Raw genomic sequence first — 20,737 nt, 5'->3', positions numbered from 1 at the left:
TAAACTGCTTCCGGTGCAATGGGACACTGTGACGGAAGCCAGAGCACACAGAAACGCTGTTTACCTTCCCGCCACAGCGTACCTATTTATCTACTCGCACTGGTATGCTTTTGAACTGCTAGGTTTGCAGGAGCTGGGAAAGAGCAACGGGAGCTCACCCCATCGCGTAGATTCGAACCACCGACCTTCTGATCAGCAATCCCAAGAGTCTTTGTGGTTTAGACCGCAGCGCCACCCGCCATGGAAGGTATAATGTAGGCTAGTTTGCTTTAAAATGTGAACCAAACAAAATTATCTTCCCTCTGTATCTTGCAGCATTTTCAGTGGAGAAAATTTCCCAGTCTCCATGTTAAGGTGACAAGAGGAATGTATGGTTGGAAACCCCATTTCCCCTCTCCCATGACATCTTATTTTGTCCTGAGATGTATGGTAAAGAGACTGATGACCTGAAAACACAAGCAGGCGTGACCTATAAACATAGCTTTTGTACCTACAAACAAGGGAATTTCTGAAGTGATAAATGAGTGGATTGTTCCAGTCTTTCAAAGTAGCTACCATGTATCAGGTACATGATGAGTTACTTCCACCTGGCTGCTGTATAGACAGTAAACAATAGCAGTGAGCTCTGACCAAACACAAAGAAAACAATAAGGTTTAGGTCCCATGCTGGGAGGAACATCCTAAGAACCAGGTTGGTGAAACGCTATGTCAGGTTGCCCCATGATTCTCTTCCATCACTCAAGGTCTGTAACAGGAAGTTGGCCAAACATTTGATTTTGGTGTGGGACTCTATCTATGATACAAAAAAGATGAAGTTAGTACTCTCTTTAAAACAATATCTAGGCACACCAAAGAAGTGTTTCAGTTAAATGCATTGTAAACCTCATACGCGGTGTGGGTTAAACCACAGAGCCTAGGACTTGCCGATCAGAAGGTCGGCGGTTCGAATCCCCGCGACGTGGTGAGCTCCTGTTGCTCGGTCCCAGCTCCTGCCAACCTAGCAGTTCAAAAGCACGTCAAAGTGCAAGTAGATAAATAGGTACCGCTCTGGCGGGAAGGTAAACGGCGTTTTCATGCGCTGCTCTGGTTCGCCAGAAGTGGCTTAGTCATGCTGGCCACATGACCCGGAAGCTGTACGCTGGCTCCCTCGGCCAATAAAGCGAGATGAGCTCCGCAACCCCTGAGTCGGTCACGACTGGACCTAATGGTCAGGGGTCCCTTTACCTTTACAAACCTCATACAGGAAAATCCGGTAGGGAAAGACGGGAGTCCACAGCGCCATCTGGTGTCACAGTGTTATATCACATATATATCACATACAGTGGTACCTCGCAAGACGAATGCCTCGTAAGACGAAAAACTCGCAAGACGAAAGAGTTTTTCATTTTTTGAGTTGCTTCGCAAGATGATTTTCCCTATGGGCTTGCTTCGTAAGATGAAACGTCTTGCGAGTTTGTTTCCTTTTTCTTAAAACCGTTAATACCAGGGTGCATCCGCGCTTCACAAGACGAAAAATCCGCAAGACGAAGAAACTCGCAGAACAAATTAATTTCGTCTTGTGAATTACCACTGTATAAAACAATTTTTCTTTACTGATCTAGCTGAGTTCCTAGTTCAATATATTTTTATGACTGTCATTGCCAATGAGGGGCATCTCTAGGTTTTAGGAGGCCCTTGGGAAAGTGTCCTTGTGGGCCTCTCCTCATAGGTGTCAACTTTTCCATATTCTTGCGAGGAATCCTATTCAGAATAATGGAATTTCCCTTTAAAAAAGGGAAACATTGACAGCTATGCCTCTCCTACTCTGGTGGGTTTATCTAACCATGATGTTGGTGATCTAATCTGTCTTGCAAATTGCACTTTAGAAACCCAGTGAGTCAGGGGGTATAGCATAACTATTGATCAAGACCAACTGCTTTGATATTTTATTACAATCAAGTGGTATATAAATCTTGTGAAATTATATGCATTAATCAGGCTGCAGTAGAAATGAATTCATTGGCTTATTGATACACACTGCTTCATCCAGAAAATAGATGAAGGAGAAAATATTATGAACTTTGAAGAATGATGTAGGGAAACATAAAGGGAAACATTATATAGCATTTACAAAGTAACACGGATTAAAAATGGCATAAATGTAACATGTAATTCCATTGACAAAGCAGTGCAAGAAAGAAAGCCACAAGATGGGTTGTGATTGGGAGTAGGGGAGAGAATAGCCACATTGCTACACAAGCTCCCAGAATCCCCGTCTCAAACCATTGTTATGCTGTTATGTTACTATTAGCTCTGATGGGACATCATGGGGCCAGATATTTTCCGTATTGCAGAAATTAGTTCGACAGCACCAGGTAAGATTCCTATAGTGCGCATCTCGTCGTAGATGAATACAACTACCAACACAGCCTCGGTCCACGAACAGCGTTGCATCATCTTTGCCCATGAAAAGAGACAAAAATAGAGAAGAGTCAGCCTTGGGTGGCAACGAATTTGTGGTGGAAATATTTCAAACATTCCCAAATGTGAGAAAACTCTATTTGGACAGGCATGCAAAAATGTAGTTATGCTTTCCTAAGTACAACTGCTACCGCTAATATTTGAGGAGCTTCTAAAACAAACACTTCTCCAATTGCAATAATTCACTTTGCATCCCCCTTTACAGGAATTCAGGAGTCGCCAGATTAGGACACCCAGGTTTGCTGCTGTCACACATCTAATTTGGCCTCAAAGTTGCAGTGCGGGCATTCCACACAGGATTAACTCGGCACATATGGCGTTCAGCAAGGGTGAATCCACAGCAAAGTGCTCCACAAGTCAGCACTTTGAAAGGGGCTTCTGAAGTTCCAACAATGCTTTCAAAGAGGCTTGGTGAGATTTGGCTGCCAGCTGATTGTTGGGTCTTTAGGTGCCCCATGCAAAGCACTATCTTTGTAAGACCCATGTGGGCAAAAAAAGGTCAACTGGTGTCATTGTGACATCAGCATTTGTGGCTAGTGCCCATCGAAAGCAGACAGGCCAACAGTAGGTGAACACAGAGCCAATGATAGGCAGACCAAGCTTTAGTTTCTGCAATGGGGGATGACTACAGATCCCAATTTGTTGACATCAAATAAAGACATGGCTCTAGTTCAGTGGTCAGCAACCTTTTTCAGCTGTGGACTGGTCCACCGTCCCTCAGACCACGTGGTGGACGAGACTATATTTTTTTTGGGGGGGGGGGAATAAACGAATTCCTATGCCCCACAAATAACCCATAGATGCATTTTAAATAAAAGCACACATTCTACTGTACGCATGTAAAAACACCAGACAGGCCCCACAAATAACCCAGAAATGCATTTTAAATAAAAGGGCACATTCTACTCATGTAAAAACACGCTGATTCCCGGGCCTTAGAAGGCGATTGGGCTGTATCCAGCCCCCGGGCCTTAGGTTGTCTACTTCTGCTCTAGTTTATCTAGCTATCTGTGCCTTTCCCTTTTCTTCTGGTCTGTGGTGATTGGTGCTCTTTGGGGGGGGGCAGCAAGCAGGGAGCTCTGACAGTAAGTGAAACCAGAGTTCATGGAAGAGAGCCAATTCAAGTGTCCTCCCCCCTCAATCCTCCTCCTCATTGAGATTCAGGAGAAGGAAGCTGACCCCCCAGTTTCACCCTGTGGACTGGTTGTAATTAAGAAGGCAGGTGTTATGTACTGAGTTGATCCAAAAAAGCAGCAGTCTGATTGGTCCTATAACAATAGGATTCAGAATGCAGCAGTCTGATTGGTCCTAAACAATAGGGTCCAGAATGCAGCAGTCTGATTGGTCCTAGAACAATGCAGCAGTATGATTGGTCCGCAGGAGCCACCCAATCCAGCTCCAGGTGGAAGTGAATCCGCTACCTGATTGGCCTACAGGAGAATCCCCAGAATTAGCCAATCACATGTGACCCATTGTGTAAATAATGTATATAAAGCAGATATTTTGGGGAAACTTTTATTCCTCACTACCATGAGCTGAATAAAGAGCATGAAATCCACACTCAACTCCGAGTATATTTCAGCAAGTGAGGGCTCGCTGAGGGCAGACTGAGTTTGGTGGGACAGTGTCTCCTTGGCCCTAATAGGCCAGCCTTCACTGGGCACCAGGTGACTGAAAGTAGGATAACTCTGTTCACCTGTCAAAACCTGGTCTGCAATGGCTGAGGGAGATAATAATCTGGCTTGCCAGTCAAATCCAACTCCCCATCCCATTTTCCCTTTGGCGCTGAAAGTATGGAATTGGAACATTAATGGGATGAATGATAGGAAAAAACGAAATAAAATTGGACAATATTTAAAAAAGGAAAATTTGGACATTGTATGTTTACAAGAAACATATGTGGCAAGAAGACATAAAAGAGTTTTGATCAATAAAAGATTAGGAAATGAATTTATATCGTCAGATAAAAACAAAAAGAGAGGGGTTGTATTGTACATAAGAAATAAAATTGAAACTCAGCAAATCTTTAAAGATGAAGAAGGAAGAATAATTGCAGTCCAGATCAAGTAGCAAGGCGAAAAAATAATAATTGTCGGGATCTATGCACCAAATTGAAATAAGACTGATTTTTACAAAAATTTGGAAGAAAATTTGTTTGATTATATGGACCAAAAAATTATAATAATGGGAGATATGAACGGAGTAGTGTCAATGGATATGGACAGATTGAGAGCATCAAGGTTGAGCAAAGAGGGAAAACTACCAAAAACATTTTTCTCAATGATAAAGAACTGCAATTTAATAGATATATGGAGACTAAGACATCCACTTGACAAACAGTTTACGTTCCATTCGGAATCAAATCAGTCAATGTCGAGAATCGATCAGATATGGGTATCTAACGAATTGACTCCAAGAATCATACAAGCTGAAATTCAACCAAGAGTAATTTCAGATCACAATCCAATCAAATGTGAAATAAGAGGTTATGAAGAAAGAAGCTTCAGGTGGCGAATTAACAATTACCTTCTAGATGATCAAAAAAAATTAGAGGAAGCATGAAAGAAGTTGGTGGAGTACTTTTTGAACAATTGCAATAAAGGTACAAAAATGAATGTAGTGTGGGATGCCAGCAAGGTGGTGATGAGAGGTTTTTTTATACAACAGAACTCAATTAAAAATAAAAGCAGAGAAAAAGGCAAGAAGGAAATCTTAAAACAAATAATGGACAATGAACAAAAATTAATCAAGAAACCAGATAATTTAAAAATAAAACAGACCATAAAATCTCTGCAAACACAATTTGCGATGATAATAAACAAAGAGGTGCAATGGAATATAAAAAAGCTGCGACAAAGAAACTTTGAGTTTGCAAACAAATCAGGAAAATGGCTGGCGTGGCAAATTAAGAAAAGAAAGGAGCAGAATACAATAAATAAAATCAACATGGAAGGTGAAGAGATAGTCAATCCAAAGGGTATTAGGAAAGGATTCTTGGACTTTTACAGTCATTTATACAATAACAAAGAGAAAAATAATATGAGGAAAATAGAAAGATTCTTAAAAGAAAAAAAGGTGCAGAAGATCCCGACAGAAAAGAAAGAAAGGCTGAATGCCCCTATAGAAATAGAAGTGGTTAATGAAGTCATAAAAGAGTTGAAAAAAGGGAAAGCTCCAGGACCAGATGGATTTACAGCAAGTTATTATAAGGAAATTAGACACATCCTGTCTACACCATTGAGAGAAGTTATGAATAATATTCTTAAGGACAGAGAAATGCCGGAGACATGGAAAGAAGCTTTTATTACAATTATTCCAAAACAAGACTTAGATTTGACTCAAGTTAAAAATTATAGGCCTATTTCATTGTTAAATACGGACTATAAAATCTTTGCAAGTATCTTAGCAAAGAGGTTGAAAAAGGTGTTACAAGAAGTTATACATAAAGATCAAGCGGGTTTCCTTCCTGGCAGACAGATGAAGGACAATATAAGGAATATAGTCAATCTGTTAGAATATCTGACAGCCCGGAATGAGAAACAAGCAGTGTTAATATTTGTGGATGCAGAAAAGGCCTTTGATAATATATCTTGGGACTTTATGTTAAAAAATTTAGAACACATGGAGGTGGGGAATGAATTTTTTAATGGAATAAAAGCGATATACACTGAACAAAGAGCTAAGCTGATTGTAAACAATATGACTACGGAAGAATTAAAAATATCAAAAGGTACAAGACAAGGACGTCCTCTTTCACCATTGTTAGATCTGGTAATAACAGTGGAAGAACCGCCGGAAAGTTTAAAAGTTGTTTTGGAGGAAGTTGAACAATTTGGTCAAGTGGCAGGTTTTATATTGAATAAGAAAAAAACCTAAAATGTTAGCAAAAAATATGGATCAAGGTATGATAGAAACAATGCAACAACAAACAGGGATAGAAGTGGTGAAAAAAGTTAAATACCTGGGAATCTGGTTAACCCCCAGAGTATTGATTTGTTTCAGAATAATAATGTGCCAGTGTGGAAGGGAATAAAGAAAGATCTAGAGGTGTGGGGCCGAATGAAGTTATCCTTTTGGGGGAGCATTTCAACGATTAAGATGAGTGTGCTGCCAAAGATGTTATTCTTATTTCAGACAATTCCAATAATTAAGGGGACAACGATATTTAAAGAGTGGCAAAGAGCAATTTCAAGCTATATCTGGCAAGGTAAGAAGCCAATAATTATGTATAAGATGCGAACGGATGCGAAAGAAAGAGGCGGCTTCGCCCTGCCAGACTTGAAATTATATTATGAAGCTTCATGTCTCTGCTGGTTGAAAGAATGGATAAAGTTAAAAAATACTGAGTTATTGGACTTAGAAGGTTTTGATAACAGATTTGGCTGGCACACATATCTATGGTGTGAGAAAAGAAAGATTCATAGAGGTTTCGAAAACCACATCTTTAGACGATCTCATAGAAATATGGGAGAGATATAGAAGTTTCTTAGAATCAAGAACTCCCCACTGGCTATCTCCGTTAGAAGTTATGAGTCTTAAGAAAGTCAATATGAGGGGGAACTGGATTACATATAAAGAATTGATTATAAAGGAAGGAGGAAAATGGAAAATGAAACCCTATGAAGAAGTGAAAGAGTATGTGTATGATTGGTTGCATTATTATCAGGTTAACGAAATGTTTAAAAAGGACTTAAAAGAAAGAGGTTATGAGGAAAAAGAATCAAAATTTCAAATAGAAATAATAAACAATGAAAATAAAATTTTGTCCAAGATGTATAAAATCTTGCTCCCACAAAAGATGAGGAAGTCCCACAAAAGATGACGCAGTTGCGACAAAACCAATCTAACCTAAAACTTAGAGGAATACCAGAGGATCTAAATGAGAATATTAGAGTTAAAGTGGTGAAAGAGCTGGCAATATGGCTAGATAGAAAAGAAGAAGAGATAAACCATTGCTTGGTAAACATATTTCGAATAAGAACAAAATCGGCCAAGGCCAGAGGGAAAAAATTGCCAGGAGATGTAATAGCCATGTTTAACTCATTAGAGATAAGAAACGAAATTTTGAAACAGAACTATGTCAAAAGGTTATATATTGAAGAAAACCCAATTATTATTTACAAAGAGATTCCTTCGAGATTTCTTCGAAGGAGGGACCCATATAAAAAATTAACAAATCAACTGAAGAAAAATGGGATCTTGTATAGATGGGAGTTTCCGGAAGGTATTTCATTCTATTTCAAAGAAAAAAAGTTTAAACTGTCCACTATCTCAGAACTTCAAAAATTTGCAAGGAGATACGAGAAGGACCTGGGGAAAATGATGCGGGAGGAGGAGGTAGAGAACCAGCAAGGAGAAGAAAAAGGAGGGAGTGAAGAAGAAGAAAGAGAGGAGAGCTCAATAGGAGAAAGAGAAGAACTAGAGGAAGGAGACAAAGAACACTAAATTGTATATAGGTTTAATAAGTTAATTAAATAGTATATAACAGATGGCATTAAAAATACTAAACTGGAATGTGAATGGATTGAACAATAAAAATAAAAGGAATCAGATTACACACATATTACTGAAAAAGAACTGTGATTTAATATGTCTCCAAGAGACGCACATAATAAATAAGCATAAGAGATTACTAAGCAATAAGAGATTGGGAATAGATTTTGTGACATCAGATAGAGTGAAGAAAAGAGGGGTGGTAATATACATAAAGGAAAAATATGATCCACAATTATTATACAAAAATGACCAAGGGAGAGTAGTCATTGTTCAAATGGTGTTTCAGGGAGAAAAAATAATTGTTGTGGGAATATATGCTCCAAATGATAAAAAATCAGCCTTTTATTTGGAATTAGGAGACAAATTGATGGAATGGACGGACCAAAAAATGATATTGATGGGTGACTTTAACGGGGTGGTGTCCCCAAACCTAGATAAGTCAACAAAAAAACATGAGAAGAAGGAAGGTAAATTACCGAGATCCTTCTTTGATATGGTAAACAATCTGGGACTGATTGATGCGTGGAGACTTAAAAACCCCATTACAAAACAATATACTTTCTTCTCAAACCCAAATCAGAGTTGGGGAAGAATAGACAGCATTTGGATTTCGAAGGAACTAACTCAAAATCTAACTAAATCGGAAATTCTTCCAAGAACTATATCTGATCATAATGCGGTCTCCATTGAGCTAAAAGGTAGGGATATCCGAACGGTTAGATGGAGAATGAATGAATTTTTATTTAATGATCAGAAGATTGTAAATAAGGCAATAGAGTCAATAGAAGACTATTTTAAATAGAATTTAAATGGGGAAACTGCTATAGAGACTGTGTGGGACGCAGGAAAGGCAGTTATGAGGGGCTTCTTAATACAGAAAAATAGTCAAGTAAGAAAAGAAAAAGAGACAAAGAAGGAACAGATCCTAACACAGATTATGGAAAATGAAAGAAAGTTGACTATCAACCCCAATGAGGAGATCGCAAAACAGAATATAAAGATATTACAAGCTAAATTTTCTACAATAATCGACCAAGAGGTAGAATGGAAAATTAAAATGATGAATCAGAGAACGTTTGAGTCAGCAAATAAGATAGGAAAATACCTGGCGTGGCAAATAAGAGAAAGAAGAAAACAAAATACGATTAGTAGGATAAGGGAAGGAGAAAGGATTGTGGAAGAGCCAAAAGAGATAAGAAAGATATTTCAAAAATATTACAAGGATTTATATAAAAGAGGAAAGGAAACAAAGCAAGAAATAGACCACTTTTTGCAAATGCATCACCTAAAACGAATTTCAAAAGAAGAAAATGAGATATTAGACCAGACAATTGCTCAAGAAGAGATAAAAAAGGCTATTAAAAGGATGAAAAGTGGGAAAGTCCCAGGGCCAGATGGCCTTTCGGCCAAATACTATAAAACACTAAGTAACCAAATATCCCCAGTGCTAGGAGAAGTGATGAATAATATATTAAAGGAAGGAAGGATCCCGAACACCTGGAAGGAAGCATATATTACCTTGATTCCTAAAAAAGATGCAGATACCCTGGAAGTGAAAAACTATAGGCCAATTTCATTATTAAATCATGATTATAAATTATTCACAGATATAATGGCAGAAAGACTAAAAAAGGTTTTGAACAACAAAATACATAAAGATCAAACGGGTTTCCTTCCAGGGAGGCAATTAAGGGAAAATGTAAGGAATCTGATAGATATTATTGAATATTTGGATATGAATATAGACAGACAAGCGGCCTTGGTATTTATAGACGCTGAAAAGGCGTTTGATAACATCTCATGGGAGTTCTTGAAGAAAAGTCTGGAAACGATGGGAATGGGAGAGAAATTTAGAAGAGGGATAGAAGCAATATATAAGGAACAGAAGGCAAAATTGGTAATAAACAACATCACAACAGAATATTTTGGTATATATAAAGGAACTAGACAGGGTTGCCCCCTGTCTCCTTTACTGTTTATAACGGTACTAGAAATATTGAATGAGAGACTGAGGGGGGCAACAGAAATAAAAGGAGTGCAGGTAGGAAAGAGGGAATATAAAATCAAGGCCTTTGCAGATGACATCGTACTAACTTTAGAAGACCCAAAAAAGAGTGTAAAAGAAGCTTTACTAAAGATTGACGAATTTGGAGCCGTGGCAGGACTTAAGATAAATAAAAATAAAACCAAAACGTTGGTTAAAAATTTAACAAAGGAAGAAATAATAGATCTAGAGAGAAGGACGGAAATTGCAGTAGCTAAGAAAGTGAAGTATCTTGGGATATGGGTCACAGCTAAGAACATAAATTTATATAAGGATAACTATGATGTCACCTGGAGGAGTATAAAGAAAGACATGGAATTTTGGGGGAGGATGAAACTCTCCTTTTTGGGGAGGATAGCTGTTGTCAAAATGAATATTCTGCCTAGAATGCTATTTCTATTCCAGACCATCCCCATACTTAAAGACCTAAAACAATGCAAAGAGTGGCAGAGAGTCTTGGCAAAGTATATCTGGCAGGGGAAAAGGCCACGGATAAAAATGAAAATTTTGATAGATAAAAAAGAAAGAGGGGGCTTTTCTCTCCCGGATCTAAGTCTATACTATGAAGCGGCCTGCATACTTTGGTTAAAAGATTGGATAAAACTGGAGAATAGAGATCTACTGGATTTAGAAGGCTTTAATAATTGGTACGGATGGCATTCGTACCTTTGGTATGGGAAAGTGAAGGCCCACAAGAGCTTTCTAAATCATATTTTTAGAGGACCTTTATACCAATCATGGGAAAGGAATAAAAATCTCCTTGAAAGAAAGACCCCATGGTGGATCTCACCAATTGAGGCTTTAACGGTGAAGAAAACAAACATGGAGGGAAAAAACGCCACCTATGAAGAAATGTTAAGAAAAACAGACCAAGGGCCAAGACTTAGACCTTATGAAGAGATAAAAAATCTATTCACTGGGTGGTTGCAATACCACCAGGTGAATGATTTGCTAAAAGAGGACAAGAAGAAGTTGGGTTTTGATGACAAAAAATCAAAATTCAATGTAGAAGTAATAGAAGGTAAAAACAAAACCCTATCTAGAATCTATGACATACTTTTAGAGTGGTATACAAAGGACGAGGAGGTGAAGGAGGCAATGATTAAATGGGCAATTGACTTTGGTTATAACATCGATTTTGAAAGGTGGCTGGAAGTGTGGAATTGTAACATAAAGTTTACAGCATGTATGTCTCTGAGAGAAAATGTTTGGAAGATGCTATATAGGTGGTACCACACCCCTGTGAAGTTGGCCAAAATGTATAGACTAAAAGATAAGAAATGCTGGAAATGTAGGGAGGTGGAGGGTGACCTATATCATCTATGGTGGACATGCAAAAAGGTGAAAGGCTTTTGGGAATCGGTTTACAATGAGCTTAAAAGAATATTTAAATACACTTTTCCCAAAAGACCCGAAACCTTTTTGCTGGGAATGACGGGTAAAGATATTAAGAAAGAAGATAGAACGATATTCCTCTATGCCACCACAGCAGCGAGAATTTTATTGGCACAATATTGGAAAGTGGAAACTATCCCCAATATAAATGATTGGCAAATTAAAATGATAAAATATGCTGAGCTTGATAAATTAACAGGTAAATTAAGAGACCACGATGAACAGAAATCTCTGAAAAATTGGAGTAAATACTGGAACTATATTGGAATAAATGCTTAATGTGATTGGCGGGGTCAGAACAAATACTACCAGCGTGTGAATTTAGGCCTATAGATTAAAAATCAAATACGTAATTGGAAGCAGATATTTGATACTTACCAAAAGGATGGAAGGAAGTCCAGGAGGCGGTTTCTGTGGGTGTGTTTTGTTTTTTTTTAATCTTTTACTGTTTTGTGAAATAGCCAGATTAATCTATCTTTGTATAGTTAGAGAGAGGAAAAAGTTGGCTTGTATATCTTGACTCTCTTTTTTGTTACAATTTTTTCTTTTGTATTTGGTTGTATGTTTGTTATGTGTATAACCTTAATAAAAATGTATTTGGAAAAAAAAAAAAGATGAGGAAGTTAAATCGGTTATGATACACTGGGCCAGAGATTTGGGTTATAATATACAGTTTAACGATTGGATAAAACTGTGGAATGAAAATATAAAATTTACGGCATGTACTGCGTTAAAGGAAAATGTTATGAAAATGATTTATAGATGGTACATCACACCTGTGAAACTGGCAAAAATGTATAAAACATGTAATAAGTGTTGGAAATGTAAAGAAAAAGCAAGAACATTTTATCATATGTGGTGGGATTGTAAGAAGGTGAAGGGCTTCTGGGAAATGATATATAATGAGATGAAAAAGATGTTGAAATATACATTTGTTAAGAAACCAGAGGCTTTTCTTCTAGGAATAGTAGGAAATGAAATAAATAGAATGGACTGTAAACTTTTCCAATATGCAGTAACAGCAGCGAGAATATTATTGGCCCCAAAATGGAAATAGGAACAACTGCCGACGCTCGAAGAATGGAGAATGGAACTGATGGAGTATGCTGAACTGGACACACTAACAGGAAAGATCAGATATATACGAGATCAAAAGTTCATTGAAGACTGGGGAAAATTTTCAGACTATCTGAAATGTATATGTGATGAGCAAATAACGCTAGTGGGATTTCAAGAAGTTCTGTAAATGATAGAGGACTATTGTATTGATGAAAACTAAGTGTGTGAAGGTTTATAAAATGCAATATAAAATTAGGAAATGCGTATTTAAAAATTTGAATAATGGATGATTGTCAGAGACGTTGAAGGAAGTCTAAAAGAGAAAATATGTGATAAATTTAGATTGGATACTATAAATGTATGTTGGAAAATGTAATATAAAATTTAATATATATATAAAAAATCCAACTCCCCATCCCATTTTCCCTTTAAGACTCACCGTAGCTCACCATTCTGTTGTAACAATACGAAGTGCTTTCAGTAATACAGGTGAATTTGCGTGTTGCGCATTGATTGTCCGGTTGTACATCTTCACAGCCATGACACCAGAGATCTCTGCTATTCGCTTTTACCTCTGAGGGGGGGGGGATTCAATACACTGATTAACTATGCAGTCCCACCAACCACCTGTTCAGGCAGCATGTGATGTGATGTCATCAGTGCCATTTTTCTCGAAAAAGAGGTGCCGGAACTCACCATGAAACACCTCCCTCATTCTCTTAGAATGGCAATGGCACCCACCTGAAAGTTCTGATACCTGTGGACTTGGTGACTCAGTGGGCACCTTAAGCGCCCTCCTCGACAATCGAAGAGCCTTTTTAAAGGCTGCGGAGAGGGTATGAGGAGCGGCGTGGTGCTGGGAGTAGACCGCTACTTCAGTGGAGTGAAGCCGCAAGCCATTGCCGGAGAGCGTCAACTTTCTTCCCGATATTTGGACTGGAAACAAATACCCCGTGAGTAGAAGGAAATTCGGACTTTAAAAGAAATTTATTATACCTTTAATTTGGAACGAACGGGGGGATGTGCTAAAGGGAAGTCCGCACCCCCCTACATACAGATAATTTGAAGCAAGGAGCGAAAAACTAAGATCGGGGGAAAAAAACCTCGTGTTTTTTGAGACTGACAAGAGATTCCATTAATTTGTAAGAAATAAGCTTTTATTCCTTTTGAAGTTGTGCTGGAGGGAAGAGGTGAATTTTGAAAACTTTTGTGCACCCCCCCCCCTGGATCCGGGAGCGTCCCGCATGAACCTAGCGTGAAAGAACAGGAGTTTGACAGCTGTCAATCGAGCTGTCAAATGGTTGGATAAAGATAAGAACTGTATTACTTTATATCTCTTTGGTTTAAAGGTGTTACATTTAACTAGAAGTGGTTGGAAACAAAGTAAATAACAGGGTAAAAGACTGTTGGCAAAGAACTCTGAATAATGGCAATCCCCCTAGGGGGAACCAGTGACATTACAATGGCTGCAGAAGGAAAATTACTAGCAGAAATAGAAAGAGACTTTTTTCTCGTGGGAACCTTGCAAGAGCAGGCTATGGTTATGGACAAACAACTCACGACCTTGATTTCTAAAACAAGCAATCCTGCTGATGGAAATAAGGACTTGACTCTAAAAGACTCTGCAGCTGAACCAGAAAAGACATCTTTGGAGTTGGTGGAAAAGGAGGTCGGAGGGGAAAAAGTACAGATAAAAAATTTTGAACAGAAATTTACGCGGTCAGGAAACAAAGAAGAAGCTTTTTGGATTATAAACTATGTAAAGACGAGACAGAGGAGAAAAACAAAGGAGGAAGTCGCCGGATACTATGGAACATTGGAAGTTAAAAGAGCAAAGAAACATAACTGGGACTTCCTCCTCTTTTCTGGCCTTTATGATTTTGAATTTGGGGGATCTTTGGCAGAACCTTGGCAGCAAGTTTCTTCAATTAGGTTTGAGCTGAGAGAAGATGAACTGACTGCGACAGACATCCCTCGAGATCTGAAGACCAACAAAAAGGACTACCAACAGAATAGACAGAGAGAGACTGAAAGCGACTTAAAGGCCTCTGATGTGAGGAATCCGGGCTAGGAGTTTCATGGGAGGACAGTTATTTGGGAAGGGACAGATACCTGGGCAGGGAGGGAGGGGAAAAACAGAATCTAATTTTTTTTAATGATTTTTGGGTTTTGTAACTTTGATTTATATTTTAATATAAAAAAGGGGAAATTTATGGTATAAGAACCTTGATCGATCTTAGAAAAAGGATCTAATGTATATAAGAGAACGGGACAATAAAATTGGGCCTAACAAAAAGAATTAAGTTTAAACATAACAAGAATAGGTTAAGGAGAGGAATAAGAACTTGCTGAATTAAACATGGAAATTGGGATGTATGGGGGGGGGGAAGTCAGGGAAAGAGGGTTATGAAAGTAAGGATATGAAAGCATTTATGTGTGTTTTTTGTTTGTGTCTTTATAAAATGTGAAAATCCAATAAAAAAAATTATAAAAAAAAGAAAGTTAATCTCTGGATGTGACCAATACATGTCCACACAACTAGAGTTCTCCTACAAGAGAGGGGAACCTGAATAGACCCGAGTCTTCCTTCACACACTGAAGCTCTTAACACAGAGTCCCTTCATCCACTGCTGTGGGACATGTTCACTGAACACCACAGTGAGGGGGCAAACCTAGCCCAATTAGGCCTAGCTTCTTGCTCATTTAGTACTAAGACAGGGGTGGGGAACAGGACCCGGCTGGCAAGACAGATCCTGGGTTTCCCTACCCTTGGGGGCCCATATCAAGAGGTGAACAGAAACTGCCTAGCCAAACAGGGCTTGAAGTGACTGCTAATGTTCAGCTCTGCTTTTCTGCTGGGATCAGTATTGCAGCTGATCCTTTTATGCTGAAAGCCAGTGCCAATCAGCTGATTGCCAGTGCACGATCAGGAGCATGCTTCAAGCCCCCCTGCATTGCACATTGGCAGCCACATTGCTACCTGACCAGCACCTGATGTCACATATCACATCAAGTGTGGGGCAGGGGGGGGGGGTGTAAAAAGGTAAAGGTAAAGGAACCCTGATAGTTACGTCCAGTCGCAGATGACTCTGGGGTTGTGGTGCTCATCTCGCTTTACAAGCCAAGGGAGCCGGTGTTTGTCCGCAGACAGTTTTTCCAGGTCGTGTGGCCAACATGACTAAGCTGCTTCTGGTGCAACGGAACACAGTGACGGAAACCAGAGTGCACGGAAACACTGTTTACCTTCCTGCCGAAGCAGTACCTATTTATCTACTTGCACTTTTTGGCATGCTTTCGAACTGCTAGGTTGGCAGGAGCTGGGACCAAGCAATGGGAGCTCACCCCGTTGTGGGGATTCAAACCGCTGACCTTCTGATCACCAAGCCCAAGAGGCTCAGTAGTTTAGACCACAGCAGTTTGGGGTAAATGGTCCCAGGGGAGAAATTGGGACTCATGGCATGTCCAGTTAGGCTGGGGGGCAGACACCCCCACCCCCACTAAGAGAATATAAGCTTGTTCCTCTTGTTGGGTCTCCTAAAAGGGGGTGACTATATAACCCCATTCACTTCCTCTTCTGTTAGTGGGGCAGTGAAGCGATTGTACCAGCTGTTCTATTTCAGTCCCAGTGTGGGATCTCCTTTCTGGGGCTTCTGGCAGGAACCTGTGGAAGAATGGCTAGTGGCCAACAGACCTGCCTGGGAATTGGCTTTGAAAGTGGCTGCTCTAAACCTGGCTTGGTGGGAATCGCAAGAAGGCAGGAGAAGCTGTGCAGAACTGCCTGCATTTCAATGCCAGGTGCAAGAGAAAGCATAGTTTGTGCTCCTTGCTGTTACAAAACAGCCATCACAAACGTAGCTTTTCCTATCAAGGGTGGGAAAGATGCCTTTACATTGGAATTCTAAAACAAGGGGCTATGACCTTTAGAACTGGCTCAACAGAATACCTTTGGGAACAAGAATCTGTTTGTTATGGATACAATGTGGCATATATTAGATTTTTGTAATTGAAAATTAATAAAAAGTATTTTCAAAAAGGAACAATAATCTGTTTATAGTGAATCTCTCTCTCTCTCTCTCTCTCTCTCTCTCTCTCTCTCTCTCTCATGTGTGTGTGTGTTGCAAGTGACCTTTTGTTTTCCAATCATTTCCCCCCTTGATTTTTGAGTGTATGGTGAATTGGACTTTGCATTCCTGCCTATCTGCTTGCCTGCATATGTGTAAATGGCAAGTTGCAAAGCTGGGTTCACACCACCATTGAAGAAACAACTATGATCACTCTGAAAAATGTTCCCATAGCTTATGACTTCGACTTTCGCTGAAAGATCTTTGTGAAAGATTCACAGCTTAATCCTAAGGGTGCTTACTCAGAACTAAGTCCTACTGAACTCACTGAGTAAAGGTAAAAGGTAAAGGTACCCCTGCCCGTACGGGCCAGTCTTGCCAGACTCTGGGGTTGTGCGCCCATCTCACTTAAGAGGCCAGGGGCCAGCGCTGTCCGGAGACACTTCCGGGTCACGTGGCCAGCGTGACATCGCTGCTCTGGCTAGCCAGAGCCGCACACGGAAACGCCGTTTACCTTCCCGCTGGTAAGCGGTCCCTATTTATCTACTTGCACCCGGGGGTGCTTTCGAACTGCTAGGTTGGCAGGCGCTGGGACCGAGCAGCGGGAGCGCACTCCGCTGCGGGGATTCGAACCGCCGACCTTTCGATCGGCAAGCCCTAGGTGCTGAGGCTTTTACCCACAGCGCCACCCACGTCCCTCGAACTCACTGAGACTTTTTCTCAAAAAGGTTTGCACAGCCTTGTGGCTTTAGTGACAATGACACCTCATTTGGACTGAGCAAAGACTTACCAATGGTCTCCAAGCAGAGAGCAACTAAGAAACTGACAGCTGGCATCTTGTACAATCTCTTCATTCCACTGGTTCAAAATGTGGGACGAAGTTGCAGCAGTAACAGAGAATCCAAAAGTCAGCCAAAGAATGAAGTGCTATTTATGGTCAAGGTTATAAACTGGATTGTAGGATGAATGGAGGTGGGTTTATATATTGGATCTTAAGCAGCAATCTATTAAAAATATCAATGTGCACATTCATTACTGAAATGCAAGGCCCCTCGTATCTCATGCCCTTGGTAGGAACAATCTGTAACTCAAAATGGTGGTAAAACATTCACTTACAAGTAGCATGCTGTGATTTCTAAAACCAGAAGAATTCCAGATCATTAGAACCTATCCCCCCTTAGAATTGTAGTGTTGGAAGGGACCCCAAAGGTCTTCTACAACCCTCTACAATGCAGGAGTAAAAACAGCTGTAATCCAGATAAATTCTAAAACAGCTGAAATACAGATTAATGCAGAAGTGGTCTGGTAGGATTTTGCTAAGATCAAGCATTATTGAGTCTATGAAACCATGAACTTATTGGATAAGGAAAGAACATTGCCAAGAAATACAAAAGGCAAGTTGCAGAAAACGGCCATTTCATCAAGGGAGAAAGGGGTGGTGGTGGGGATGCTAAATCTTAGCCTTATCCTGCCTGAGTCTCAAAACTGATGTGATGGCTCAGTTCTTCTCCCCTTGACAACGGTGCTGTAGTGGCAAATTCAGAAGTGCTGAAGTGGGGTAGTCACAGCTGTGCCCTGTTACAACCATGCACCTCATACATCCTTCTAATATTATACTTTATTTTACAATTATACAGTAATAATAATTTGGGGTGCAGCAATCAATGCATGTTTTGCCTTTGAAGTAGATCTATTCATCTGTTATAAGACCCAAGATCTTATGAAGAAGGAGGGTATATAAATGTATATACAGTGGTACCTCGGGTTAAGTACTCAATTCATTCCAGAGGTCTGTTCTTAACCTGAAACTGTTCTTAACCTGAAGCACCACTTTAGCTAATGGGGCCTCCTGCTACTGCCCAATTTCTGTTCTTATCCTGAAGCAAAGTTCTTAACCTGAAGCACTATTTCTGGGTTAGTGAAGTGTGTAACCTGAAGCGTATGTCACCTAAAGCGTATGTAACCCGAGGTACCACTGTAAATAACATAATAAACAAATCTGTTATGAGAAGGACAAAATGGACATAGGGAAAAACCAGGAGCACTGTGCTGAACTCCTTGAAGCATGGGCAGAATAATAATAATAATAATAAAATGAATAAAATGTCTCTGTGAAGTTTAGTTAGTGGGTTGTAACAATAATAAGCATTTCTCTGTCCAGTGTACCTATCACCTGGGATTTGGAGAGGTGTCTGTTTGCGTTATAAAGTTTTAAGCATATATGACTCACAGCTTGATTCTGTCAATGTTCGTTCAGAATTAAATCCCACAGAGCTCATCTCAAGGTGCTGCATTGTACTGCAACCAACTGTTGTATGGATGCCCGAGAATTCTGGCAAAAACAACAACAAACAGAAGTGCAAATTGCCAATGTTCATTTTCTCTCTCTCAAGTCCGGAACAGAAATCAATCCACTGAATGCCAGTTAACTGTTGTTGTTGTTTTCAGTCCAAAAATGTTACATAACTGGTGGTCTTTCTCCCTTCATTGCATGGGATCTTTTTGCTTCTGGTACTTTGTATATTATTATTATTATTATTATTATTATTATTATTATTACTACTACTACTATTACTATTATTACTATTATTATTATTTCTTTACCGCCCTATACCTGGAGGTCTCAGGGAGGTTCACAGAACAAAATCAAAATATAAAACCACAATATATATAACAATATATATAATCAGAATAAAAACAACAACCTAATAACATCCCCCTGAAAAAAAACACCCACATTTTAAAAGGGCATAGGATGTCAATCAAATCAGCCAAAGGCCTGGTTAAAAAGGAACATTTTTGCCTGGTGCCTAAAGGTGTATAATGAAGGCACCAAGCGAACTTCCCTGGGGAGAGCATTCCACAGACAGGGAGCCACTGCAGAGAAGGCCCTGTTCTCATGTTGCCACCCTCCGGACCATTTTGAGGAGGAGGCACATGGAGAAGGCCCTCAGAAGGTGATCTCAAAGTCTGGGTAGGTTCATATGGAAAGATGATAACATCACTTTTAATCCAAACTGGCAGAGGAAGAAACAGAAAATGTAATTCTTAGATGATAAATAAATGGATCACTTTGTTCCCCCTTCAAAAGGTTGAACATTCGCAGAGGGACCCACACATTTCATTTCTCCTGCAGGTGTTTGCTAGATCTGCCAAATGCATGAAGGTGCCTATCTCTTCTATCTTCAATAAGATTTCAATCAAACTCCCAACTGTGGCCTGAGAATAAATCCTGCCTGCCTGCCTGCCTGCCTTTCCCATCCTCTAGCATAGGAGGTGCTTGCTGCCTGTAGTCATCAGATTGCTTTCCTTCTCCAACCTAACTTTTCAGGATGAGCACAAAGGCATACAGGTCTATGACTCTGGGGCTCCTTTTTCTGCTTTGCTTTGAACTAGGTAAATTGCCAACAGAAAACCCAAAGTCCTCCTCCTTCTGCTGCTGCTCAAGAAACTTTTCTGTTGATACAATGGCAGGCTGAGGATAGAAAGCATCTTGAAGAAATGGTAGCTGTGGAACGGTTAGTTCCAGAAGACAAAGTAAGGACCCTCGAATCCCTCCCACAAAATAGTGGCAGTTTGCAGACACAATAAGTGTGCACAGGACCTCAGTCAATATGAGGTTTCAGCTCAGCGCTGGAAACTGCTTCTGATGCACCTGCCGTACAGATCCCCTGACATGACATAGAGGAGTCCTTAAGGAGATGCTTTCTATTTTCTGCAGAATCCTTGTTGCTTCTCCATTCTAAGTGACCATCTTTAATGATTCCCCTTCCCTCTGCTGCTTTACACAGATGAAGCTATCGAATGCCATGTCTGTGACAATGTGAAGAAAGACAACACCTGTTTCCATAAATCATACATCTGTTCTGGGGGCATTACAGAAAGCTGCTTCACTCGGAGAGTTTCTCTAGGTGAGTCTTAAGAGGTGAGGTTGGAGGTTCCATGAAAGACCCGCCATGCAGTTGGTTGCTCTAATGCTGGTCAGAACAGAGTTTTATCCTGATACTAAGGAGGGGTGAATCTCTCAATTGCAGTTTCTCATTTTCCCAGTTTTAGGGTTGCATCCCATGTTAGTCCTGTTCAGAGCAAACCCTCTGAAGTTAAGAGACATGGCCACCTTGGGCCCATTCATTTCAACAGGTCTACTCTGAGTAGGTTAGTGGAATATTTTTCTGTATTTGACTTCTTAACATTTCCCCATCAATTTCTGAATTCTTTTAAA

At 39.9% G+C, this 20,737-nt stretch overlaps 1 long non-coding RNA gene across 1 annotated transcript; it reads right to left on the bottom strand.

The window, feature by feature from the left end:
• Positions 1 to 1,902: 1,902 nt before the first annotated feature.
• LOC310832277 lies at positions 1,903 to 17,416 on the bottom strand. The gene is made up of 2 exons (XR_014558235.1): positions 17,306 to 17,416; positions 1,903 to 2,436 (listed from the first exon to the last, which is right to left on the bottom strand). It is a non-coding gene; the product is annotated as an uncharacterized lncRNA (long non-coding RNA).
• Positions 17,417 to 20,737: the final 3,321 nt, after the last annotated feature.

Source organism: Podarcis gaigeae (genome assembly GCF_964106915.1).
Source record: "Podarcis gaigeae genome assembly, chromosome: 15".
Lineage (NCBI taxonomy): Eukaryota > Metazoa > Chordata > Lepidosauria > Squamata > Lacertidae > Podarcis > Podarcis gaigeae.
Note: the sequence above shows the minus strand (reverse complement) of the source record. Positions and strands in the feature narration are given on the sequence as shown.